Source organism: Manacus candei, unplaced genomic scaffold, assembly GCF_025592945.1.
Source record: "Manacus candei isolate 608988 ecotype Guabito, Panama unplaced genomic scaffold, ASM2559294v1 h1tg000037l, whole genome shotgun sequence".
Classification (NCBI taxonomy): Eukaryota; Metazoa; Chordata; class Aves; order Passeriformes; family Pipridae; genus Manacus; species Manacus candei.
In genome coordinates, this window is record NW_026138085.1 from 5856669 (window position 1) to 5877469 (window position 20801).

General features: G+C 38.2%; 1 protein-coding gene across 1 annotated transcript in view; it reads right to left on the reverse strand.

Annotated features, from left to right (window-relative positions):
• TENM2 (teneurin transmembrane protein 2) overlaps positions 1-20801 on the reverse strand; it is a 1665603-nt gene that overhangs the window by 1562326 nt on the left and 82476 nt on the right. The window contains exons 3-4 of the mRNA XM_051794292.1: positions 15897-16009; positions 9725-9790 (exon numbers count right to left, since the gene is read on the reverse strand). The gene's annotated coding sequence lies outside the window, so the exon portion shown is untranslated. The remainder of the gene's footprint in view (positions 1-9724; positions 9791-15896; positions 16010-20801) is intronic.

The window sequence follows — 20801 nt, forward strand, 5'->3', positions numbered from 1 at the left end:
TTAAAGTCTCCCAGCATTTCACAATTGTAGTGGTAAAGTCTTGGGAAGAAATAGCTTAGATGAATTACTGGGAACATGGTTTCCCTATAATAAGGAACCTTCCAAGAAAATTGTTTTGAAGATTTTATTCACACTCTTTACATTTAACCATATGTGTATCTGAAGTAAATTTTTATTTCCAATGGTGAAGAAAGTTGGGATTCTGCCCTAATAAATGACACAAGAGATGTAAGGAGAAAAAAAATATATATAAAATACCACAAAGGACACAACTGTGTTGCTCTTAAGAGGATACAGAACCAGTAAGAGATGAGGGGCTGTACTGGCAAGGATTGGCCTTTTTCAACACTTCTCCGTAGTCACCCTCCAGTCATGGAGCAATCAAGAAAAGCTGGGATGCACTCCATGCTTGCTCTTATCATTAGTAATGAGCAACAGATGAAAATATTCTGCCTGTTTTCTTTCTTTTGTAGTCTTCCAAAACTAGAAAAACGGGCATTAAAAATAAATCTCAGAAGGGACTTACAGGTTCTACATGCATAGGTCCTCACTAACCCCTGTCCTGAAATGATTAAAATATAAACACAGCAAGTCAACACTCAGCAAAATCAATGGGATTATTCAGCCAGCTCACTCTCACCCAAATCAAATAGTTTCAGTTTGCAGCCATGAAGGAACTGCCTCAGGTGAGTGTGACAAAATGAGTAAGTGCCACTGCTTCCCTTTAGTGTCTGTTCACAAAATACCTCCCTCTCTTCCCTAGCCTTGGGAGCTCACCAAGCAGAAGCAGAGGTGAGGCTGCTGCTCACAGTTTTAGTGTGCTCAAGAGAAGGAGCTGTGTTTGCTGTGCCACAGCTCACACCCAGGCACGGGCTCAGCATTATCAATAACATAGTTCAGATGCATAATGTTTTCAGTTCTCTGATAATAAAAGCTAATCTGATTCTAAAGAGGTTTAAAATCAGACTGAAAACAAGTCAATTTAACTGTAACTGCTTTCAGAAAAGATGAGGATGTTTCACTGGAATTATTATTTTTTTGAATTGAAACAGACACAGTTGATACTGCTTATCTTAAATGATGTTTTGTATCCTCTCTGAGGCTACAGAAGAGGTTTATTGTTAAACTGCTGTGCTTGTTCTTCTTTATTAATCTACCCTGATTTGCTTTTTTCCAAGTGCAGTAATGCTTTTGATTTCAAGGGTCACATTCAAATGCCACTATCCCAAGGACTAAATGGAGAACATTTAAGCACAGGCCAGCATCTCACTGGGATTTGCAGAACCTTCTGTAAAGTAAATAAGGCCCTTGTGGCTTATCAGTCGTTGGTGTGTTCAGCTCCCTAAACTAAGAGAATTGAGGGGATTAGTTAGAGGAGAAATGAAATGTACCTAATTAATTCCCCAGATCCCTGCAGATTATATGGCATGTTTGGAACAGCAGGAAATTGTGACTGAAATAAAAAATACATACCTACAGCAGTGAGGCTGAAAAATGCAGCCTTTTTTCCTTTACTTCAGTATTAGTGATATATTAATAAAAGCTATTACATGTTACAGGGTTTTTTTATTTTATAACAAGTTTCCCCATGCCACACTTTTTTTTTTAATACATATTTAATACAGATCTGAGAATTCCAAGTCTCTACGTCTCTGACAAGCAGAAGAGAAAACTAATGTTGGGAAATGGGTATTATTTATCCTTGTAGATTTGTGAGGGGTTAGCTTTGTTCTGTTTGCTTCTCCTCTACCATGCTCTGTTTTTCTCTGACTCTTGATCCATTACATAAAATATCAACAAGATAAGAATTCATCTCCTGTTCTTGGTGACAGAGATATGAACTTGGAAAAACTCAGGGGAGCCTAAAAGTCTTCTGGATTTAAGTAAGGGCAAGAATAAAGCAGAAGCAAACTTGATTTCAGGGAGAAAAGAGGGAAAAGGTAAATAAAGACGACTAGTTCCAACAAAAGAAAAATGAAGGTAATTTCAGTTTGTCTGAAATGAATTTTATATTTTATTTCCTCATTCTATCTCACTTTGGAAGAAGGTCCTTAGTTGCCTCTACATATTCTCTCTTACAGCAGGGAAGAAAAACAAATGTGCTGCTTGTGGAGCACATGACAACTTTTCAAAAATGATCTTCAAGAGAAGATTACAGAAACATTTCTCTGAATTCATGTCTTCAGAGTTCTGCTGTTTTATATCTTTTCAAACCACACAAACTAAAACTATATGTTTCTGCAGTTCTGGGTAGTTTTATAGAAATGTTTGCCATGGGCTTTTGCCTGTGTTCTCACTACAGATTCCCCATGTTTTCCTAATATGGAGTATAAATAAATGTCTTTCTTTGTTTGTTCATCCTTTTCTGTGGTACTCTCACATGCTCTCGTCCATGGAATTGAATATCTGCTAGAGATGAAGGCTATTTTTCTGTTGGAGCCCTGTATGATACCAGTGCCAGTAAGTAGAAAGATTTAAAGGCAGAATTTCAAAGAAAGGGGTCTTAACTAAAGAGGAACTGAAGAGCTAAAGGGGAACTCCTGCACTCCTCCCATCAACAAACTATGGGATAGCACAGAGAAGGGATGAAGAACACAAAAACCTGTCATAGACAGGAAGTCAAGAAAGGTAGTCTGAACTGACCACAGAGAAAGGCAGACAGGAATTCAACAAAACCACTATTTCGTGAAAATCACTCAGCTACATCAGTTCCCATAAGACAAAAGGATTCAATTTGCAACCCATCAATCATTTGCCATAATAATGGAAGTAAATACATCATAATTGAGGGATGTCACAGGATCAATGTCTTCTATTTTCAAAATAAACATTTTGGGGATTGCTCCACTATTTATTTTCCATAAAACAGATAATTGTAAAATAAATAACTGGTTTTTCTACAGCATTCAAGTGGCAGCAGGAAACCACTGCTTGGTGACATTTTCTTTCAACAGAATTATCTCTAAACAACAACAAAAAATTAATTTAAAAAAGACTGATCCGTTGTGGATCTATCACACACTCCATTTACCCTACCCTACCTTCAAGAGGCTCCATAAGAGCCACTGACTGGCAAATAATGTCATTTTAAGGGAAAAAAGACCATAAATTAGCACTATGCAATTGTCTTCATCTGCAGATTTCTGGACTCATATAAGACCAACACACTTCTTAAACATATCTAAAAATGTACCACTAATAAGCTACTTATATTTTGCCCCTCAACTAAAGCTTGCTGTGAAGTAGAAAGATATCTTTTGGAAACATTTTTTTCATAAAAATGATGAAGTATTTGATTACAGATGTCAACAAAAATACAAAAAACCCATACCATTGAAAATCCTGCCATAGTTTCCTTTCACTGGTACTACTATAATTCAGTAGTTTCAGTCCCTTGAAATGGATGCCCACATTGTCTCCATTTTTGTGAAACACTCAATTACTTATTTTTTTTCCCAGTTTGATGCCTGAATAAACTGAAAACTAATCTGTGGGTAAATTAATTGAAAAGTGTCACATGCTATTCGATTTCACATGCTATTCAGAATTTTTATCTCCTGGAGCATCTAAAGATAAATTTGTAACTCAAACTGAAACTCAGTGAATCTCAAAAAGTTCAAGTAACTTAGGTATCATGCCTAAGCCTATAGATCAGGAAGGAAAAGTATGTGTGATCCTGCCTGTAACCACTTCTTGCAGACAGAAACCTTAAAAGATTGATCCAAGATGAGAGATGGAGTTATCAGTCGAATTCCTCAGAAATGGAATTCTCAGGTTTGGTTTGTTCCAGTTTAGGGTAGAGGTCTGAATTCTATGCTATAATTCAGGTTTTGACAGCTAACGTCTTCGAGTCCACCTTCAGTTTAGTCGCTTTTATGTCATGAGACAGGCTGGTGATTTCATCCACCTCCAGCTCCTCTCCATTAACTGTTTGCAGAAACTTGTTTAAGCATCTGCTCAGGTCTCATAAAAGGACCTCAAGACATACCAGGCTGAGCCAACCATCTCCTAGAAATCTGCATAATAATTTAACAGTGCAAATGTTTCCAAAGGGAAATATATGTAGTATGACCAAAGTATTATGCAAATGTTGTTTTTACAGTGATTTAGCCCTGCCATAATATCTTATGCCATTATACAAGCAGTGCATTAAGCCATGTCATTGCTGACAAAAGCAGGCAGGAGCTGGACCAGACATCCTGCAGCCTCAGCCTGAATGTATGGATGCCTTGGGGGCACACTACCTATTAATTTAAAATTCTGAAACTAATTATGTATGTCAGGGTGACCTCTTTCTAATCTACATTCATCACAGAACACAAGCCTTCTGTCTCTGTTGTTCCCATAATAAAATAGCTGCTGATAGACTTATATAATTGACTGTATCTGAAGTGGACTCATACCACGGTGCTACATTCAAATTGTATGTAATCCCATCTGAATAAAGATAAGCAAAAATAATCCAGCTATCTCAAGTAATTAACTTCTAAGGTTTCATAGTAACATTGGGAATAAAATATTACCCATGCTCTTAAAAACAATATATCAGAGTATACAGAAGTCACATTCATTGCTGCACTACCAAGAAATTATTTTAAATATTTAAAAATGTATATAGCATAAGATGTAGTCACTTCTATTTATTTATCCCACAAATAGCTTGACACGTTCAAGACACTTTGATGAAATACCTACCTACACCTACAAAGGCACCTGAACTTGACACTGGGATTTTTAGAGATGCCTAAAAGAATTAAGTACCCAATTCTCATTGAATTCTAAAGGAAACAATACCTAATTCTCATTGAATCTTAAAGGAAACAGAAAAGAGCATGCATAGTACAGCATGTACCTTCTGCTAGACCTCTACCCACAATACAATGAAAAAAAGCAGGAAAAAGGAGCTGCTGTTGCCTTCTCCAGCCTACCTTGGAGAAGTTGCTCTTAAATCACATTGCACAGGTCAGACTTACAAACAGTCCATTTATATGCCCATCTTTGAATACAAATAGGATGATTGGCATTGTGATTTTCAGTGAGGTTTGTGATCGAGGGAATTCCAAATGGTTTGAAAATAATTTAGGCAGCGGTCCTGAAAGCCTGGGGCTCTGCAGATCTCCTCACCTTGTGAGCAGCCCCACAATCTCAAGTCAAGAGACTCAGACACATGTAAGCCTTTATAGGATCAGGTTACTGCTGAAGAGCTCTAAAACCCCAAACATTACTCTATTGCACATGTGAACAGTGAGATGACACTGAAAAAATCATCATTAAAGAGAGACCAATCTCTGAAATATCCCAGCCCAACAAGCACATGTACTCCAAGAAGACACCTAAGTTGTAGCAGAGACAGGTACAGAATGCAATAAGCAATCAAAAAAGCAAATTTGGTAATAATAATATAAGGAGACATGACAGATACATCTTTTTTGAAGCATGTTGAATTTCTAGTGTTCAGGAACAGTTTACTGAGGCAAGAATTCATCAGTTCTTCCTCTTAGAAAGCACTCGTGAGTACAGCTACACTACAGAAAACTGGAATAACACATGAAAGGATGTGAACAAGATTCAGCTTAAAAGTCAAAAGTACATTTATACCTGGAAATTATTATTAATTTCTATTACCAGGAGTGCATCAGATGTCTTAAAATTCACAAAAGCACTCTGTTCTGTATAAATGAGCTGCAATGAGGAAAGGACATGGTAAATGCAGTAACAAACCTATGTGATACTATATTATAAATATTTGATTTAATCAGTTACAAACATTAACATTTAATCAGTTAAAAACATTAACATTTTCACTAAATAGGTCACTGTGAGCTCGAATGATAAATCTGAGTTATAACTGTAAACCAGCTACAAACCAGCTTGGACCAAACCAAAGCTTTCCCACTTCAATGTGTAACTTATTTATCAAATCAATTCTGTTCTGCAGTAACTCAGTGTCTCCTATTTGTACCCTGATTTTTCCCAATACTTCCTTATGCTAATAATTAAATATTCAGATTTCTAGTTTCACTGGAGTACATTCATTTGCACAGTGCAGTGCTCCATCAGAACGCATCTCCTCGGGAAATGACAGACACTCTACTTTTTAAATGCTTCATGCTTTTCTGGAAGAGACACTTGTTTTTTGGCTCCAGGAAAATGTAGCTGGATGAAGTTGTATGGAATCTGACACAGAGCACATGAGATAATGTAACAGTCAGCTTTGGGGAATCCTGTGATTATAAATCCCATAGGTCTAAGGACCTACGTAAGCCACTTCAGGTAAAGATGAGGGGGTCTTGACCTCAACTTCTCTAATAGATTCACACACACGTCCTCCCCAAACAAAGTATTCCCCTGAATACATTTCCTATATGGGAAAACAAGCCCATGTCACCTTCTGCACTGCTGGTGGGATCCAAATACTGTGGTAACAGATGCACTATAAGGATAGGACAGAATAAGCACAGAACATCTTCCTATAGTCCCCAAACCTGAGAAAACAGTACTTTACAAATAAGGTTACTTTTCATACAGTTTAGTTGCATATTTTGCCTATTTGAAATGTCAGTCACCAGCATTCTAAGAAAACATGAATTGATTATGTTTACTGAAAAATGCATGTGAACTTTACTGAATGCAAAGCCGAGCTCCTGTAACAATACTACTAAATGAGACTAAGTGAATCTGGGTTTACAAAATTCCCAACTGAGCTTCAGAAAAAATACATAAAAGACAACTTACTTTGCCAAAGACTGGTATTATGCCCTCCCTGAAAGGAGTTCCTCTGTAGAAGTCACTTTTGATATTTCATACTTAGTGGTCTCCACAAAATTCAAAAACACACCGTTTCAGGAAGCATTCACAAACTATCAAGTACTACAATAATTGAGAAAGTATTTCTTTAAAAGACCAGCCAGCTTATCTAATGCCTACTGTTTATATTCTTTGTGTTCTTATTATAGCTTCCACAAAAGGAGGCATTTCTTTGTGAGACTGCAGTACTTAGTTTTTTTATACTTCCTACATACAAACTCTTTTCTCAAGGCACAGTTTTACTTTTCTCTGTCTGTTTGCTTGGGACAGGGAGGGTGTGTGTAAATTACATAAAAGTTTCTAAGTAGAGCAACACATTTTCATTTCTTCATTACTGACAGAAACATGACTAAGGAAAGATGCAAGAGAATGATCCATAAGTCTGGGAGGGATTTTTGAAGTAACAGCTAAAGGGTAGAAAGCTACAGCTAACTTTCAAACTCTGTCACAGGAAGTTCTTGAACAGCTGCTCATGAATTTTCTGTAGCACCTCCTCTACAGTATTTGCACTTCTTTTGTTGCGAATTTATTTACTAATTGAAGCTGGGAACCACATACCTACCTAGTCTTCCATTAGGAAGTGACTGATGATTACTGAAGTAATTACCATTACAGTCCTTAACAAAAAAAAAAATAACAAAATGGGGATTTTGTCTTTTTCTGAGAATGGATCTAGTTTTACAAGTTATGTAATTTTACTTAAACCCTTGCAAGTGGGAATCTATTCATATCCCATAGGCAAAGACTGTTCCTACCTTTTTCTTTCGGTGTCAGAGGAAGGGCTTTTGTACATTGCCATTTGTTGCAGTCAGGCATAACTCTGGGTTTGTCAGTGAAAAGTGGACAGCCTTGCAGGACATAACAGCTAATCCATGGGTCATGACTGATCCAGTTCATCAATAACTTACATCTCCTCCTGGACAGAGCCAATGCCATGCTCGACAGATACTTATGGTTGTCTCACAGAAGACTGTGGAGTGATGTTTAAAGTTTTGCTAAGTTTGAAATGTTTGGTAGAAACTGATCTCACCAAACATCCGCCCTGACTTACTTCTGTTTATTTGTCAACTTATGTAGTACCAGTCAAAATAGTATCACATGCCTGGAATCACACTTTTACAGGTGCTGAAATAAATGTGCTATTTTTATGCTAAGAAGCTTTAGAAGTACCTGTAGGTTTCACAGTGACCACCCCTCAATGGATGTACACAAGGAGCTGATTTACTACTGGGATTTCATCATTTCCACTTGGGTTTGCACTCAAACATTACACTGTGTCTGTACACCTCGCATTGTATGAGAGGACACCAAGGCCATCTGCTTTCAAACCTCACATTTTAATAAATCAAAAGAAATGCCAGCACTTTGAAAAAATTCAAAACCTTCATATCACTAATAAGTTATGAAAAAGATTTAGCACATACTGTAGGCAACCTGTACACTAATAAATTATACTGCACACTATACTTTTTAAATTTGCATTTTCTTCTGTAGGGGCTTGGTGTAAGAGCTAGCTGGAAGGAAACTTTATTTTTATCAATTTTTCCCTTCTTCCAAGACAGAGCGAGCCATCAAAAAAAATAATTTGTTGAGCTAATTTAAAATGGTTCAGGTAGACTTGCAAGTCATCTGGCAGCAGATATTTTTTTTTTAAATAATTTGATTTTTTAAGACTTCCCCAAACAATGTATTTTTTCTTGTAATCCACTATTCGTGATTCTGGGTGGACCACATTATAAATGTAGCAATAATCACACTTCTGGAATAGCCTGCTCACACAATATAATACAGGTAGGAGCACAGGAAAATAGGTCACTAGAGCTTATCGATGTGCAGCTGTCAAACCTTTTATTCATCTCAAGGTTTGGTGGTTTCTGGACAAATGCACTATGATTGAAATCCCATTGAAGAAGTAAAGCTTTCAAGGTGAAATAGTATTTCATTTTCATTATCATGAAAGAAAAGAAGAAGAAATGTCTGCAGTAGCAGAATGCCCCAGCAATATGTTAACACTGGCAATTCTGTAACATTGTTAAGTGTAAATAAAAAGGTGTTCATTGCTGTCTTTCCCTTTCCTTCTGATGCCCATTCCTTTCCTTTCCTTTCTCTGCACTCTTCCAGCAAACAGAAGTTATAAACAAAAAATGCTGCACCAGAAAGATGTGCTTTTGAGGCATTGTCCACAACAACACTGCCTTCTCTGGAAAAAAAAAGCCACCACTTTGTCTCAGGCACTTGACAAAGAAAGGCAGAAAATGGCAAAATAACCTTGTTGTTACTTATTAAGCATAGCAATATTTTTACATATTAAAGAGCCAAATTGCAACATTTTGCCTGGTGCAAATCAACTCTCTCCTGGAAGAAGGCTGCCCTCTGTCCTTAATCCTATAAATTTGTCACAACGCTGCTCCCAGTGCTGCTTTACCAAAGAGGGAAAGAAGCAGCTGAACCTTCAGTGCAGCAGCAAAGCAGAGGCTGTCACTGCCAATGCTCCACGTCCTTTACACTCCAGTTCACAGGGGCTCTGCTGCACAAGTGCCTGGAGGGAGCCCTGCCAGACAACACCCATTTCATTATCTGCCCATCAGGTTTCTGAACTGCAGCACTGAAACAAGGGAGTGGGGGGGGGGAAATAATCATCCTGTCCCAGCACTGCCCAGGACAAACTGGTAACATGGAGACATTTTTTTTCTGAATTCCTCAATGGAGAACTAGCAAAATATATTAGAGAAAGCTCCCCAGATTTGGTTGACTGGAATCACAGACAGAAGATCCAGTACAGAGACAGGAAGAAATAGCACCTTGCAGGACATTTTCAGTCAGAACATGAGGCTTCCCACTGCAAGTCCACATCAGGCTGTGTTCAGAGGGAGTAAAAAATAAGGCAGAAGAGTTATAGAAACAATTCATTTCTTACCTTTTTTGTGAAGCAAGAGGAAGTCCTTCTTAAGCTCTTGAAGAAGTTAATGCAGAACTGCTTCTTCTGAAAAAAAAAAAAAGCAAACAGCTTTAAAAAAACTCTGAACAAATCAGGCTTTAAAGCCTTGGTTTTCTTTCATATCACAAGAACTAGTCACAGTAAGTGCTTCCACAATAAATTTTGCCCGTTTTTCTCATTTTCATTTTAATTTGCCAGAATATTTTCTTCCTCTGTTTTAGGCTTAAGCAGATGTACCCACGCTTTCTGGTTGTTAGGGAAATAGGGTTCAGGCAACCATTGCTGTATGTGCTCTCTACGTTCACAACTGTTGCTTGACTTATATTTTCAAGTATTTGTAACATAATTAATTTGCTCACATTATATTGGTTCTACTTCTACAGTGGGAACATGATGGACATTATATTGGTTCTACTTCTACAGTGGGAACATGATGGACATTATATTGGTTCTACTTCTACAGTGGGAACATGATGGACATTATATTGGTTCTACTTCTACAGTGGGAACATGATGGGACAAGGATCTGATTGCAGCGTGCTTAGGTTTTTTTAATTTACTTATACTCAGAAGTATAATTTTTTTCTGTCTTTATCATGTCCCAATTTATTTTTGCACATTCTAGTCTTTGGGAGAGTTTGGCATCTCACTATGTGACATGAAGAGAACAGCAGTGAGGGCAGTGCTGCATCACCCTCGATCCAGGGTCCCAGCACAGGGAAACTGTTCAAAATAATGTGCAAAAGCCTGGGAGCATGTTAACAATTTTAAATACTCACTTAGGCAGCAGTGAGTGCCCTAGATATTACATTTCTTGGTTGTAATCAACATTTATGGCACCCAGATGTTTATTGCTATTCAGGAAAAGGAAAAAGAAAACTAATCTATATCCTTCCCACCAAACACTGGGAGCCCTACAATATCACTGCACTGTATTATTAATGGATGGAGATGAATTGCTTGATGTTGCAATTAAATTTGGGACAGTGTTTCATTGATCTGTGAAAAGTGAGACCCTTAAAAAGGCAACAAACTGCATCTCCAAGATACAACAAACAACTCTGTTCCTAGGAAAGTTTGTCTCCGACCTCTTGGATACACGGGAAAGGGTAAGCCTAAAACATCTGCTGCAAGATAGGCTTCAGAAAAATCTAATTAACACCATGCCCAGGAACGAGGAGAGCAGATGTATCCTGGATAAAGTCACTGACAGGAGATCACTTTGTTATGCCAACACAATTTCAGCTTGGAAAGAAAAAGGTTTGGAAAAGTCTTCATTGAAAAAATCATCATTAAATGACAAATTATGGCAAAGGAGGAAGAGAATCACATCTCATATAAGAAAAAAAAATTGCATGAGAGAAAAAGAAGCTGACAGGAGGGATCCCATCCTTGCTTACACTGGACCTTGCAACTGTGAAGGTCAATATATTAAGAAATGGCTGCAGAGATCCTGGTGAACAGACTAGTGCCCTGAGCTGATAGGAATGTCTTAGAGCCTGTTAAAGGTGTCGACTGTAATTAAAGCCCAAATAATGGCCTCAAAATACTGAGAGCAGATATCACTGTCTTTTCTGCTTGGATTCAGCAGCAAAACAAGTTTGATATATGTGTGACTTCATTGCTAACATGGTCCAGGATAAGATCCCTGCAATGTACAATAAACTTCACTGTCACCTAAACAAAAAGGAATCCACCACTTTTTTTTTTTTTTTTTCAAATAAACTTGGACCTATTTTTGAGTGCAAGAGAATAATCTCTCATTATTGCATGTGTGGCCTACCCTTTACGGTGATTTTCACTTTATTGATTGGCATTGCCCAAACCTATTTCGCTGCCTCCCCAAAGGACTGAACTCACAGAGGGGGATAAACAAAAAATATCAAGTTCATCATGTTTAGAACTGCTTCTCAGCATCTGTGCTGCCTCTCCTCACAACGACCTTTTGCTGATAGCTTTTCAGAATCATTTTCAGAATGACTGAAGAGGAGCAACGGCAGCCCGGTTTGCTCTAAGTTTTGTGATACGTGTCTGAGAGATTAATGTTTTGATTAAAAGAACCTTGATTGAATTTTCTGATAGAAAAATCTTTCATAAGCACGTGTGCCCCTTATTTTTTGATCCTAGGTTGGTTTTCTTGCTCACAGTGAGGCACTGTATGTAGAGGAGGAGAAGAAGGGAGACACTGAACCCAGGCAGTGTCATGGTTAAATGGTGGGTGGCAGCACACAACAGCCTGTCAGGCTTCCTGTTCATTTTAGTGCCAGTTTGGACAACAGTTTCCCTCCTTAATCAGAGTTCACAGGTTCCCATAAATAACTAGTGACTTCATTGTACTGTCTACTAAACATTTTACTGGTGACAGGTCATGTTTCAGGAATGAAAACAGATATGACACAGATGGCAAGTAACACCCTCATTCATTTGGGATTTACAATTAAAAAATTGTCACCTCAGTGTTATTAAGTGGTTCCAAGGAGATTGATTTTTTTGCAGGTTTGTTTTTTTTTTTTTTTTAATTTTTTTAAGTAGAGGCATGCACCAGAACAATCTTTTAATCACATGCTTATGGAGTAAATAGTGTCTAGTGGGGAGAGAGGAAGCTGGCAATGAGGTTTCCGGAATTTTACTTTTAAGATAAGTCATTGATCTCTATGTTGCTTTTGGCAAGTCACTTTTTGTGTTAGACTTGATCTAAGCACAAAATACTGTAAATAATGCAGGTGTGCTGAAGTCTATCTGACCTCTGTGAATCATCTTGCAGGATTTAAGCAAAGCAGATGCCCAAACACCACTGTGGTGGGAGGGTTAAAAAATCCCAGCTGGACTGGAAAACCCGGTACTGTCTTTATTGAGGTTTCAAGGGTCAGTCTCAAAACAAGCAATTTTCAGTTATCATTCCCATACTATGTGCATCTTCTAGGGTTTTTTTCATTGAAATGTTTCCTTCAGTCACTGACAAAATAACATATTCTGTTAAGTGTTAATGGTAGGGGCAGCTGACTTTTTTTTTTTAGTTTCAAGCCCAATTTTTCCATCAACTTAAATCCTGAATAGTTCCTTTACGTTATGATTTTTCACTCACTTAGAACAGACATAATGAGAATATGTGGTTTAAGGTGGTAAGGAAGCAAGCTTTTGATGCAGAAATTTGAATAGTTAAACAACTGTTATTTAGCTTTCATTTTAGTAACCTGGGATGGAATGGAAGTAGACATCCCATCTCCAGCATCCCATAATTGCTACAAAAATGAAGGCAGAAAGCTATTTTCTGTTGGTAATTTCTGTACTGCTTATGTGTAATAGCAGCAGAAAAAGAAGAGATTAAGTTATCCATCAGCCTTGGAAGGATGCTCCAAGCTCACCAGACAGTAAGAAAGAAGACTTCAAGATGTTAAATCAAATATAGACATTGCCAAAGAGGAAGGAAGCCAGTACACATGGGTAGACAGAGGAAGCCAGCATGCTGAAAAGCTCTGAAATGAGTAAAAACACTTGGATTTGCTGTTGAAGAAATACAGCCTAAGAAGGTATCAAAGAAGGGATGCAGGGTGACAAAAAAATGCAGGGAAAAAAGGAAAACTTGGGTGCCTTGAGTGAAGTAACAGATGACAAAACAGATACAGTTTTAAGCAAGAAGCAAATGTTAAAAAAGAGCTGACAACAGTGTGTAAAATAAGTAGAGAGATTAAAAAAAGGAGAAAGAGGAGTAAAACTGAATACACAAAGCACTGTTCTATCTGAAATCCTGTCTTTCTTTCAGTTTCCTGATTCACCTCTTGTGATATTTATTACTCACACCTCTAATCTTTCATATTGTCACCCTTTCTACAACATTTGGCAAGAGTCTCTCAGGATTCTGCCCTTCTTCTGTCCCACATGCTCTCAAATGTTTCCTCCACAAACACAACTCAGGCTTCATCTATGATGTCTTGTCATTCTTCTCTCTACTCCAGACGTGTCTTTGCTCAGACTAAAAGAGCAAAACTGCATCTGTGACCTCTCCTTATGGATCTACATGATGCTACTTCCATAGAGTTATCTACATAAGTAGGAGAGAGTTCTTCAACCCTCATTCTTCCCTAACATCTTCCCTTACCTCCCTCATAAAACAAACAAAGTACCTACAATCTTCTCAGCCTTCCTTTACTGTCCTCTTCTTGGGGCATGTACTTATGCAAACTTTCATACTGGTCTCTGAAAACAGAATTTCCCTGACTTAGCAGAGGAGAAGGAGGAAGTGCCTGAAGAAAGGGTGTGTAAGAAAACAGCTCAAACTTGAGCTGCTCATCTCCATTTTCAAAGCCCTTCTGAGCCCCTGTCCATCTTGTTGGCTCTCCCTGAGTGTTAGGAGGTCAACCCCCACCTCAAGTTAGACCATGACCTCAGCATCTTTTATCTGCTTGTTACATTTTAAACAAGCACTTGATCCCCAACTGCTCAAACACTGGGAAGAAGTCGCATAAATATCCATGAAATTATTCCATTGTACATCTTCAAACAGCTCTTTAAACCATACTATGATGCCCACAAAAGTTTTAACAATGCCTAAATCACTTGTTTTATAAGAACACAGCCAGCTAGTACTGTTTCTTACGTCCCTGTACATCCAAATCTCTTTTATCCTGTCAAATACTTAAAGGAGATGTCTGTATCTCTTTTTGATCTGTGTTCATAATGTGTCTGGTATATATCTGTAAATATATATATCTGTGAATTTCCAGATGCTACTACACAGGGCCACAGTTCCCATGTGCTGCATTGTCAAACATAGAAGCGTGTACTTTACTAAATCATGCAGGTATAAAGCCCTATAACAGGTAGAATGAGGACCTTGTAAACGAAGTCAAGATTTAAATCACTGGCTCCAAAATCTAGATTTTTACAACAGCTCTATTATTGTCATAGTGCAAGTATTAAAAAGAAGCTATGATGGAGTTTATGGGGAAGCACTAATGAATTGTAACACAAAACAACAGAGCCTGATTTACAGACTGACATGAGCAAAGCTTGCCGGTATTATTCGTATATGATTAGACTAACATCCATAGTTACAAGAAATGAGTAATTTTCTGCCTCCTGCATGTTTATAATTCTTTCTCTTGCTAAAACAGGAAATGTGAAGCCACCTGAATTCTAATTTGAAGAAAGTATTTTGGGGAGACGTGCTCTGTTTTTTAAATATCAACAATATGTCGGATTTCTTATTAAAATCAAAATCTAATAAAAATGAATGACCAAAACGTTAAAGCTTCCAGTGCTTCAGAAACCCCGAGCTGAACAGAGATTCACTTATTTACTACACTTTGACATATGCTTGATTCCTCAAAGTCATAATTTAAAATAAGCGATAAGTCTGAAGAACCTCAGTGTTTTAAATGAAATCATTATTCTGCAGACTGAACCTAATGCTGAGGTAATGTAGAGTCTGACCTTTCCAAATAAATCTCTCTTAATAAATGCTCCTCTCTAGTTTCTGGAACAACAGAAGCCTCTAAGGCAGCAACAAACTAGAAACAAGGGCAAGATGCAATAGTGAAGCAAGAGGCAACGTGATTTAAAGGTGAAAGGATTTGGACATGACCCTACTGGGCAAAAAGAAGCAGAGAGGCTACATTTTTCATGAGTGCCTAGGGCATGTTTTTGCAGAGTCTGGACCTCTGTTGAAAAGCTCCCTGCAATTCCTGTCTTCTGTTTTTGAATTTTATCAACCTGATTTTTATGTCAAAGAGATGAGAGGTACACTGTTTGCTGTACATCAATTTACAGCAGGGAATTATCACTACATATACTAGGCATTCATAATAACCACTAGAGGTGCTATTATTTTTACCAGCATCAGTAAGTTTTAATTCCCAGGTATAAAGACCACTTCTTTTTAAAAGTTAGTGTAAATTTAAAATTAAATAACCCCACGCAGACCTTTTGGTAGGATGATGCTTCACTTTTCTGGTAAAGCAGGGATAAAGGATTGCAGCAGAGGTGAGACAGAAATTATGCTAATAACCTACCTGAAATGAATGTTTGAGAAGTCCTGAGTGAGGACTAAACAAAGGGGCACAGCAGGGGAGCCATCCAGAATCTACAGGGCAGCACTAAGAACCCACTTAGGGCACTTTGGTGGAGTTCTTAAACAAATTGCGCCACTTACCGAGTCCAGGGAAAGTTCCTTTCACATGTAATAGGCTGTAATGGTTCCCCCTTTGTTATCCGGAGCATTCCAGACAATGCAACTCCAGTTAGACACTGGGTCTGATTGGACACCTGGAGAGGTAATAGCATTCAATGACACATCTTCTGACTGACAGACCAAACACAAAAGGACTTTTGAAACGCGTCTAGGATGAGGTTAAGATACTACACACAGAATCACACACGGCAGAAATGCTGACAGACAAGCACAGCAGAAAAGCAACTTGCTCACACAACTTAAACCCCAGGACTATGTAGTTATCCTGAGATTTCAAAGTGATGCTCTCTCCTCAGAGCCGATTCTTCTTCCAGCAGATGTCTGCTACCCAGATGAGGAGCAGCTCTGCACCACTGAGGCCCCACATTGGCTGTTCACTCAGTCTTTACTCAAGAGTTTATTCAGTGAGTTCATACTTAGAGAAAATTCTGGATGGATTTTCTTTTCCTCCTTCAAACCCTGAACAGATTCTTTAACAGTTTGCATACTAGTTACTGCACTGTCCTCTAAAAATCCTTCTGGAGAAAATATATAAATAAAAATTCCTTGTAGTTTGGTAACTTTGCTCCCACAGAGGACACAGAGAGACCTATGCTGAGGTAATACTTCAGTTATGCATTCCTAGGTAATGAGCTTTATCTCTCAGGATCAATTTTCCATTAATAGCATTCAGTGCACCATCCAACTTTCAAATTAATTTGAACTGTGAACTCGGGGTGTTCTGATGCTGCTTTTTAAACTACTGGAATGTAATGTCAACATAACACAGAAAATTTATAGCAGTCAGACTTTACCGGCCAAACTGATGCTTACTAGAGAATTTTAAGGCAGCTTAATGGCAAGTAGACAGCCCAAATTCAGATGACACTGGAAAAAAAAATAAAATAAAAAGAGAAGACCAAACCTGGAGAACATTTTTTAAATACAGAGGTTTCTGCCGTTTCTACCTTAGCGGTTGACTCAGTAAGATAAGCAATCTAAAACTGCTTTTATCAGGATTGTCTGAGGCAAGAAAAGAAAGCCTGCTATGCTATTGATCTGCAAGAAGTTTATTTCTTCCACTCTGCAATGTTAAAGGAATCAATCTCTTAACTAAAGAAAAAATAATAGTATTGATAATCAAGATGATGGCTGAGCTTTTGGAGGACAATGAGAGCGTTGTGTTGGGGGTGTAACAGCATAAATGCCAGGTTTGATTGTGTCTTTGACACGCCAACTGGTAGGTTATGATTACTGGAATCGATTCTTGACAATGAAAGGGACATCTCCAAAATTTTCAGTGGGACAAGCCAATTATTAGGACACTGACTGCATTAATCTCTCAGTGCAGTGCATGGCACAGGTACATTTTATTACACATAGTCCAAAAGTCTGAGGGCACATTAAAGCGAATGCAAATGAACTAACTGTAGCCAATGTCACCTTAAAGTACATTTCTAGCCCTATATCTATGGCTGTATACATGAGCTTACATTCTTACCTGTTTTATGTAATGTTTGTTTGGGGTTTGGGTTTGTTTGGAATTTTTTTGAGGAAGGTTTTCTAGTTGGCATTGTTTTGGTTTAAAAAGCAAAAAAAATCTGATATATCAAAAAAAAATTGGAAAAAGTTGCTTAAACTTCTATAATTAATAGTTTTGCCAGAATCCAATACCTTGTTACAGGAAGCAAAGATTAAACTGTTTGCACTTATCTAGAAGTGTACAGCCAAAAGATAAGAAACGTCAATTGTTTTCCTGCAATTTTAATAAGCAAGCAAATATCACCAAACGTCGATAAAGCTTTGGAATTATTGAGGTTTTGGCTGTGAAATGCAAGTTATAACTATTTTAGGAGTCATAGTTAAAGATGTACACCAATTAATTTAAACCTTGAAGGTAGTGCAAATATACCATGCTTCAAGAAAAACGTTATCCATGAAATAGTCTGCTTTATCATGGAAGGGATATCCAAGTCTATCAGTGAAGTGAGAAAGCACTGGCACACAGAGTAAGTACTGCAGATCTTTGGGTACTGGAGAGGATGGAAAGGATAAAAATAGGGGTGTTTCTATAAAAGAAGTGCACAGACATTCAGAGTAACAACTGAAAAAGCCTGTTTTCTATGCAATTCCTCAATGAACCAAAGCACAGTGAGTGAGGTTACACAGATCAGTCCATCCCTGACCTTTTCGCTCTGCTCTGACTCTCAGGTAGGCACCTCCCTGGAGCTGCATCTGCATAAGAATTACTACCTTTTTTGTGGGTGTTTCTAGCAGGTGTTTTGGGGTTGGGGTTTTTTTTCCTTCCCCTTTTTCTGTCCGTGGCCTTTTAGAAGATGAAGCAACATTATACTTTAGGGGGTGATCTGTCTTTTCACCCATAGCAAAGAAGAAGAAACACAGCTGAGCCTAACAGAACACACTATGACTTCCAGAGCTGGTACCAGCCACAAAAGCAATGGAATCAGCTGTGGGAGAATTCAGCTCACAGCTTCAGGAAAGCTCATGGAGGAAGGAGTCTGACTCCCTTTTTTCAAGTCTTGCCTTTGCCTCTTATTCTCAGGAAAAGCAGCTAAATGATACAGATGCTATCTGCATTTTGACATTGCCTAGTGCAGTGGGGCTGGGGCCTTTGAGAGGCTTGCAGTGTAAATAACACAGAGTAAATAACAATGACACATGCTTTTTGACTGCAGAAACTCATCAACCATGCTAAAACATACATCACACATGCTGCTACTGTCTCTCACTATTCATTAAAAGAGAATGAATCCTGAGGGAGGCATCACTGAATACAGATATGTCCCCAACACACCAAATCATATCCTGAGCCTCCAGTAAAGCTAATAAAATCATATTAAATACATTCCAAAAGTTCCCTTGGCTAAGTCCAAGCCACTTGGGCAATTTATAATTTAAAGGAGAATATAAGATTAGAGAGTGATGAAAATAGTGTGATCTAGAATTTGAAACAACAGTTTAACTGTTTTGTCGTGTTCAGAGAATGTACTGGTTTATAGTACATAGTACTGAAATCTGCTTGTAGAGAACAAGCAAAAATATCTTAGCAAGGTTTTTGAATGATTAAGATGATATCAACTGCTATTTCCATTCAACAGCAGAGGCTCTGATGCTGTCCTGAACCTATGCTGAGGTAATACTCCAGTTATGCATTCCTCGGTAATGCTCTGCCCATAGCCCCACAAAACAATGCAACACCAGGCACACCAGTAAAACCTGCACTGATAGTAACTTGACCTTTTTTTTTTTTAATATTTACAGAAGGGACTGCCTGCATTGCCCTTCCCGAGAAATATAATCTCTGGACACTTTCTCCTCAGCAAACAGTCTGTGTGAAGTGCTGGTGAGATAAACAAGCTTAGTGTGCTGTCAAGTGACAACTTCATACTTATGTTTTTTCCTATATTCTGTTGAAAATACAAAATTTCATTTGACTTGTCTCTGGCTCAAAAGCAACCTGATGATACTGGGTACTGATTAGAACTAAAATCCTCTAAATTAAGTTGATTGGTAAATCCCAAAGATTATTGTTTTACAAGGAACACCTCCCTTTGACAGAGAAGGTCTATTTGAGGTAATCAGAGCTTTTCAAAACTTCTCTTATTTTTATAGACTAAACTACCATGGAAGATTAATCTAAAAACTATGCAAAAACCCAGGTACCATTTTCATCCAGAAATACATAATTCTAGCATGCTGTATTTTGAGATATATCAGGGAGACATTCAGATATAAAACTTAGGAAAAGATGAAAGGGAAAAAAACCCAAACTTGCACATATGGTAGCATCAAAATCTGTAAATGCTCTCTTCCAGTTCATCTTAAGTCTTAAAAACTGTAGGAACCCTTAAAACAAAACTGTTATTATTAATATGTCTGAATATGCTAAGACACAAATTTCACTGAAGCTGCCTTAAATTAAAGTGAATTTCTTCCCAGACTAAGCAATACACTGTCTGTAACTTTTTCTGGAGCACCTACAGAACTTCTCAACCAGAATAAAAGAACTCTCCTGGGTATTCAAATAACCAGGTAGAATGGGTGCTGCCTGCATTTTGCTATCTGAGGATTTCAGGAGCAAATCTTCATTGCCATTTTGAGAGACAGTTTTTTCCTAGTTTTAGAATAAGCTGCTTTTCACACACACATTAAGACAAAACAGTGGAGGGAGGCATTCCTTGATGCTTTTCATTTGTTTGAGGATGAGATATAAAAGTAACTGTGCTGTAGGTGGTTGCTGCACTGTCAGCTAAACGAGGAAAAGCGCCAGGGAATTCTGCAGTTCTGAGTACTGTGGGGGCCCTGCAGAAGGACCTGCTGAAAATGAACAATGTTGCCATATACCCCTAATAACAACAAAAACACAAACAAACAAACAAAACCTAAAAAACAGCAGCCTTGCTGTTCTTGGACTCTTTCTGTAACAAGTTCCACATGAGAACACAGTGACACCAGCCCACTCAGCACTGCTGCACAGCAAGTCAGAACATCACTTCTTGGCCCAGCAATGCTGAGTGAGCACTCTGACATCCCAAACCTCCCTCAAATGATTTGGCTCAGGAAAAACCACAGAGACTCACTCATTTTTGACTATTTATTGCAGCAAATTCTTGGCTTCTCTGTTATGTAGGCTCTAGTTCTACCCTCATGTGCTCCTGCTGCAGCCCTGCCAGACACAGAAAGGGTTCCTCCTACAGCTGCAGTGACACAGTCATTCCTAGCAGTTCAATTCCATAGTGCACCTAATTTCATTGGAAGTTACAGATCATAAATGCCCAAGAGCAGCACAAGGAATATTTGCTGGCCTCGATTCTCCTTCTGCCTTCATTCTTTCTATTCCAGACATTTAGCTCAAGTCAACCTCTT